Source organism: Cherax quadricarinatus, chromosome 4 (assembly GCF_038502225.1).
Source record: "Cherax quadricarinatus isolate ZL_2023a chromosome 4, ASM3850222v1, whole genome shotgun sequence".
Taxonomy (NCBI): Eukaryota; Metazoa; Arthropoda; class Malacostraca; order Decapoda; family Parastacidae; genus Cherax; species Cherax quadricarinatus.
Window position 1 is genome coordinate 71,221,187 of NC_091295.1, and position 8,726 is coordinate 71,229,912.

The window sequence follows — 8,726 nt, forward strand, 5'->3', positions numbered from 1 at the left end:
CACTGCCTCCACCGCTACCACCACCACTACCAACAACAACAACAACACCACTACCAACAACAGCAAAAACACCACTACCAACAACAGCAACAACACCACTACCAACAACAGCAACAACACCACTACCAACAACAGCAACAACACCACTACCAACAACAGCAACAACACCACTACCAACAACAGCAAAAACACCACTACCAACAACAGCAAAAACACCACTACCAACAACAGCAACAACACCACTACCAACAACAGCAACAACACCACTACCAACAACAGCAACAACACCACTACCAACAACAGCAACAACACCACTACCAACAACAGCAACAACACCACTACCAACAACAGCAACAACACCACTACCAACAACAGCAACAACAACACTACCAACAACAGCAACAACAACACTACCAACAACAGCAACAACAACACTACCAACAACAGCAACAACAACACTACCAACAACAGCAACAACACCACTACCAACAACAGCAACAACACCACTACCAACAACAGCAACAACACCACTAACAACAACAGCAACAACACTACCAACAACAGCAACAACACCACTACCAACAACAACAACACCACTACCACCACCAACAACACCACTACAACCACCAACACCACCACCACCACCATCACCACCACCACTGCCAGTACCACCACTGCCAGTACCACCACTGCCAGTACCACCACCACCAGTACCACCACCAACAACAACAGCAACACCGCCACCACCACTACCACCACTACCACTACCACCACAACCACTACCACCACCACTACCACCACCACCTCCCATGATCAATAATCCCACCACCACAAGCACAGAAACAAGATAGCAGCGCTTCATACAGGCAACATTGTACCTTGCAACACTATACCTTGCATTACTGTACCTTGCAACACTGCTGGTTCAAGCAACACTGTAACCACCAACACTGGTTCAAACAACACTGTAACCACCACCATTGCTGGTTCAAGCAACACTGTAACCACCAACACTGCTGGTTCAGGCAACACTGTAACCACCAACACTGGTTCAAACAACACTGTAACCACCACGATTGCTGGTTCAAGCAACACTGTAATCACCAACACTGCTGGTTCAAGCAACACTGTAACCACCAACACTGCTGGTTCAAGCAACACTGTAACCACCAACACTGCTGGTTCAAGCAACACTGTAACCACCAACACTGCTGGTTCAAGCAACACTGTAACCACCAACACTGCTGGTTCAAGCAACACTGTAACCACCAACACTGCTGGTTCAAGCAACACTGTAACCACCAACACTGCTGGTTCAAGCAACACTGTAACCACCAACATTGGTTCAAACAACACTGTAACCACCACCATTGCTGGTTCAAGCAACACTGTAACCTCCAACACTGCTGGTTCAAGCAACACTGTAACCACCAACACTGCTGGTTCAGGCAACACTATAACCACCAACACTGCTGGTTCAAGCAACACTGTAACCTCCAACACTGCTGGCTCAAGCAATACTGTAACCACCAACACTGCTGGTTCAAGCAACATTGTAACCACCAACACTGCTGGTTCAGGCAACACTGTAACCACCAACACTGCTGGTTCAGGCAACACTAACCACCAACACTGCTGGTTCAAGCAATACTATAACTTCCAACACTGCTGGTTCAAGCAACACTGTAACCTCCAACACTGCTGGTTCAAGCAACACTGTAACCACCAACACTGCTGGTTCAAGCAACACTGTAACCACCAACACTGCTCACCAACACTGCTGGTTCAAGCAACACTGTAACCACCAACACTGCTGGTTCAAGCAACACTGTAACCTCCAACACTGCTGGTTCAAGCAACACTGTAACCTCCAACACTGCTGGTTCAAGCAACACTGTAACCACCAACACTGCTGGTTCAAGCAACACTGTAACCACCAACACTGCTGGTTCAAGCAACACTGTAACCACCAACACTGTTGGTTCAAGCAACACTGTAACCACCAACACTGCTGGTTCAAGCAACACTGTAACCACCAACACTGCTGGTTCAAGCAACACTGTAACCTCCAACACTGCTGGTTCAAGCAACACTGTAACCACCAACACTGCTCGTTCAAGCAACACTGTAACCACCAACACTGCTGGTTCAAGCAACACTGTAACCTCCAACACTGCTGGTTCAAGCAATACTATAACCAACACTGCTGGTTCAAGCAACACTAACCTCCAACACTGCTGGTTCAAGCAACACTGTAACCTCCAACACTGCTGGTTCAAGCAACACTGTAACCACCAACACTGCTGGTTCAAGCAACACTGTAACCTTCAACACTGCTGGTTCAAGCAACACTGTAACCACCAACACTGCTGGTTCAAGCAACACTGTAACCACCAACACTGCTGGTTCAAGCAACACTGTAACCACCAACACTGCTGGTTCAAGCAACACTGTAACCTCCAACACTGCTGGTTCAAGCAACACTGTAACCACCAACACTGCTGGTTCAAGCAACACTAACCACCAACACTGCTGGTTCAATCAACACTGTAACCACCAACACTGCTGGTTCAAGCAACACTGTAACCACCAACACTGCTGGTTCAAGCAACACTAACCTCCAACACTGCTGGTTCAAGCAATACTATAACCACCAACACTGCTGTTCAAGCAACACTGTAACCACCAACACTGCTGGTTCAAGCAACACTATAACCACCAACACTGCTGGTTCAAGCAACACTGTAACCACCAACACTGCTGGTTCAAGCAACACTAACCTCCAACACTGCTGGTTCAAGCAACACTGTAACCTCCAACACTGCTGGTTCAAGCAACACTGTAACCACCAACACTGCTGGTTCAAGCAACACTGTAACCACCAACACTGGTTCAAGCAACACTGTAACCACCAACACTGCTGGTTCAGGCAACACTGTAACCACCAACACTGCTGGTTCAAGCAACACTGTAACCACCAACACTGCTGGTTCAAGCAACACTATAACCACCAACACTGCTGGTTCAAGCAACACTGTAACCACCAACACTGCTGGTTCAAGCAACACTGTAACCACCAACACTGCTGGTTCAAGCAACACTGTAATCTCCAACACTGCTGGTTCAAGCAATACTATAACCACCAACACTGCTGGTTCAAGCAACACTGTAACCACCAACACTGCTGGTTCAAGCAACACTGTAACCACCAACACTGCTGGTTCAAGCAACACTGTAACCACCAACACTGCTGGTTCAAGCAACACTGTAACCACCAGCACTGCTGGTTCAAGCAACACTGTAACCACCAGCACTGCTGGTTCAAGCAACACTGTAACCACCAACACTGCTGGTTCAAGCAACACTGTAACCTCCAACTCTGCTGGTTCAAGCAACACTGTAACCACCAACACTGCTGGTTCAGGCAACACTGTAACCACCAACACTGCTGGTTCAAGCAACACTGTAACCACCAACACTGCTGGTTCAAGCAACACTGTAACCACCAACACTGCTGGTTCAAGCAACACTGTAACCACCAACACTGCTGGTTCAAGCAACACTGTAACCTCCAACACTGCTGGTTCAAGCAACACTGTAACCTCCAACACTGCTGGTTTAAGCAACACTGTAACCTCCAACACTGCTGGTTCAAGCAACACTGTAACCTCCAACACTGCTGGTTCAAGCAACACTGTAACGTCCAACACTGCTGGTTCAAGCAATACTATAACCACCAACACTGCTGGTTCAAGCAACACTGTAACCACCATCACTGCTGGTTCAAGCAACACTGTAACCACCAACACTGCTGGTTCAAGCAACACTGTAACCTCCAACACTGCTGGTTCAAGCAATACTATAACCACCAACACTGCTGGTTCAAGCAACACTGTAACCACCAACACTGCTGGTTCAAGCAACACTGTAACCTCCAACACTGCTGGTTCAAGCAACACTTTAACCACCAACACTGCTGGTTCAGGCAACACTGTAACCACCAATACTGCTGGTTCAAGCAACACTGTAACCACCAACACTGCTGGTTCAAGCAACACTGTAACCACCAACACTGCTGGTTCAAGCAACACTGTAACCACCAACACTGCTGGTTCAAGCAACACTGTAACCACCAACACTGCTGGTTCAAGCAACACTGTAACCTCCAACACTGCTGGTTCAAGCAACACTGTAACCTCCAACACTGCTGGTTTAAGCAACACTGTAACCTCCAACACTGCTGGTTCAAGCAACACTGTAACCTCCAACACTGCTGGTTCAAGCAACACTGTAACCTCCAACACTGCTGGTTCAAGCAATACTATAACCACCAACACTGCTGGTTCAAGCAACACTGTAACCACCATCACTGCTGGTTCAAGCAACACTGTAACCACCAACACTGCTGGTTCAAGCAACACTGTAACCTCCAACACTGCTGGTTCAAGCAATACTATAACCACCAACACTGCTGGTTCAAGCAATACTATAACCACCAACACTGCTGGTTCAAGCAACACTGTAACCACCATCACTGCTGGTTCAAGCAACACTGTAACCACCAACACTGCTGGTTCAAGCAACACTGTAACCACCAACACTGCTGGTTCAAGCAACACTGTAACCTCCAACACTGCTGGTTCAAGCAATACTATAACCACCAACACTGCTGGTTCAAGCAACACTGTAACCACCAACACTGCTGGTTCAAGCAACACTGTAACCACCAACACTGCTGGTTCAAGCAACACTGTAACCACCAACACTGCTGGTTCAAGCAACACTGTAACCACCAACACTGCTGGTTCAAGAAACACTGTAACCACCAACACTGCTGGTTCAAGCAACACTGTAACCACCAACACTGCTGGTTCAAGCAACACTGTAACCACCAACACTGTTGGTTCAAGCAACACTGTAACCACCAACACTGCTGGTTCAAGCAACACTGTAACCACCAACACTGCTGGTTCAAGCAACACTGTAACCACCAACACTGCTGGTTCAAGCAACACTGTAACCACCAACACTGCTGGTTCAAGCAACACTGTAACCACCAACACTGCTGGTTCAAGCAACACTGTAACCACCAACACTGCTGGTTCAAGCAACACTGTAACCACCAACACTGCTGGTTCAAGCAACACTGTAACCACCAACACTGCTGGTTCAAGCAACACTGTAACCACCAACACTGCTGGTTCAAGCAACACTGTAACCACCAACACTGCTGGTTCAAGCAACACTGTAACCACCAACACTGCTGGTTCAAGCAACACTGTAACCACCAACACTGCTGGTTCAAGCAACACTGTAACCACCAACACTGCTGGTTCAAGCAACACTGTAACCACCAACACTGCTGGTTCAAGCAACACTGTAACCTCCAACACTGCTGGTTCAAGCAACACTGTAACCACCAACACTGCTGATTCAAGCAACACTGTAACCACCAACACTGCTGGTTCAGGCAACACTGTAACCACCAACACTGCTGGTTCAGGCAACACTGTAGCCTCCAACAGTGCTGGTTCAAGCAACACTGTAACCACCAACACTGCTGGTTCAAGCAACACTGTAACCACCAACACTGCTGGTTCAAGCAACACTGTAACCACCAACACTGCTGGTTCAGGCACCACTGTAACCACCAACACTGCTGGTTCAGGCACCACTGTAACCACCAACACTGCTGGTTGAAACAACACTGTAACCACCAACACTGCTGGTTCAAGCAACACTGTAACCACCAACACTGCTGGTTCAAGCAACACTGTGACCTCCAACACTGCTGGTTCAAGCAACACTGTGACCTCCAACACTGCTGGTTCAGGCAACACTGTAACCACCAACACTGCTGGTTCAGGCAACACTGTAACCACCGACACTGCTGGTTCAAGCAACACTGTAACCTCCAACACTGCTGGTTCAAACAACACTGTAACCACCAACACTGCTGGTTCAAGCAACACTGTAACCTTCAACACTGCTGGTTCAAACAACACTGTAACCACCAACACTGCTGGTTCAAGCAACACTGTAACCTCCAACACTGCTGGTTCAAACAACACTGTAACCACCAACACTGCTGGTTCAAACAACACTGTAACCACCAACACTGCTGGTTCAAGCAACACTGTAACCTCCAACACTGCTGGTTCAAACAACACTGTAACCACCAACACTGCTGGTTCATACAACACTGTAACCACCAACACTGCTGGTTCAAGCAACACTGTAACCTCCAACACTGCTGGTTCAAGCAACAGTGTAACCTCCAACACTGCTGGTTCAAACAACACTGTAACCACCAACACTGCTGGTTCAAACAACACTGTAACCACCAACACTGCTGGTTCAAACAACACTGTAACCACCAACACTGCTGGTTCAAGCAACACTGTAACCTCCAACACTGCTGGTTCAAACAACACTGTAACCACCAACACTGCTGGTTCAAGCAACACTGTAACCACCAACACTGCTGGTTCAAACAACACTGTAACCACCAACACTGCTGGTTCAAACAACACTGTAACCTCCAACACTGCTGGTTCAAGCAACACTGTAACCACCAACACTGCTGGTTCAAGCAACACTGTAACCTCCAACACTGCTGGTTCAAGCAACACTGTAACCACCAACACTGCTGGTTCAAGCAACACTGTAACCACCAACACTGCTGGTTCAAGCAACACTGTAACCACCAACACTGCTGGTTCAAACAACACTGTAACCACCAACACTGCTGGTTCAAACAACACTGTAACCACCAACACTGCTGGTTCAAGCAACACTGTAACCTCCAACACTGCTGGTTCAAGCAACACTGTAACCAACACTGCTGGTTCAAGCAACACTGTAACCACCAACACTGCTGGTTCAAACAACACTGTAACCACCAACACTGCTGGTTCAAACAACACTGTAACCTCCAACACTGCTGGTTCAAGCAACACTGTAACCACCAACACTGCTGGTTCAAACAACACTGTAACCTCCAACACTGCTGGTTCAAGCAACACTGTAACCACCAACACTGCTGGTTCAAACAACACTGTAACCTCCAACACTGCTGGTTCAAGCAACACTGTAACCACCAACACTGCTGGTTCAAACAACACTGTAACCACCAACACTGCTGGTTCAAACAACACTGTAACCACCAACACTGCTGGTTCAAGCAACACTGTAACCACCAACACTGCTGGTTCAAACAACACTGTAACCACCAACACTGCTGGTTCAAGCAACACTGTAACCACCAACACTTCTGGTTCAAGCAACACTGTAACCACCAACACTGCTGGTTCAAGCAACACTGTAACCACCAACACTGCTGGTTCAAGCAACACTGTAACCACCAACACTGCTGGTTCAAGCAACACTGTAACCACCAACACTGCTGGTTCAAGCAACACTGTAACCACCAACACTGCTGGTTCAAGCAACACTGTAACCACCAACACTGCTGGTTCAAACAACACTGTAACCACCAACACTGCTGGTTCAGGCAACACTGTAACCACCAACACTGCTGGTTCAAGCAACACTGTAACCACCAACACTGCTGGTTCAAGCAACACTGTAACCACCAATACTGCTGGTTCAAGCAACACTGTAACCACCAATACTGCTGGTTCAAGCAACACTGTAACCACCAACACTGCTGGTTCAAGCAACACTGTAACCACCAACACTGCTGGTTCAAGCAACACTGTAACCTCCAACACTGCTGGTTCAAGCAACACTGTAACCACCAACACTGCTGGTTCAAGCAACACTGTAACCACCAACACTGCTGGTTCAAGCAACACTGTAACCACCAACACTGCTGGTTCAAGCAACACTGTAACCACCAACACTGCTGGTTCAAGCAACACTGTAACCACCAACACTGCTGGTTCAAGCAACACTGTAACCTCCAACACTGCTGGTTCAAGCAACACTGCTGGTTCAGGCAACACTGTAACCACCAACACTGCTGGTTCAAGCAACACTGTAACCACCAACACTGCTGGTTCAAGCAACACTGTAACCTCCAACACTGCTGGTTCAAACAACACTGTAACCAACACTGCTGGTTCAAGCAACACTGTAACCACCAACACTGCTGGTTCAAACAACACTGTAACCACCAACACTGCTGGTTCAAACAACACTGTAACCTCCAACACTGCTGGTTCAAGCAACACTGTAACCACCAACACTGCTGGTTCAAACAACACTGTAACCTCCAACACTGCTGGTTCAAGCAACACTGTAACCACCAACACTGCTGGTTCAAACAACACTGTAACCTCCAACACTGCTGGTTCAAGCAACACTGTAACCACCAACACTGCTGGTTCAAACAACACTGTAACCACCAACACTGCTGGTTCAAACAACACTGTAACCACCAACACTGCTGGTTCAAGCAACACTGTAACCACCAACACTGCTGGTTCAAACAACACTGTAACCACCAACACTGCTGGTTCAAGCAACACTGTAACCACCAACACTTCTGGTTCAAGCAACACTGTAACCACCAACACTGCTGGTTCAAGCAACACTGTAACCACCAACACTGCTGGTTCAAGCAACACTGTAACCACCAACACTGCTGGTTCAAGCAACACTGTAACCACCAACACTGCTGGTTCAAGCAACACTGTAACCACCAACACTGCTGGTTCAAGCAACACTGTAACCACCAACACTGCTGGTTCAAACAACACTGT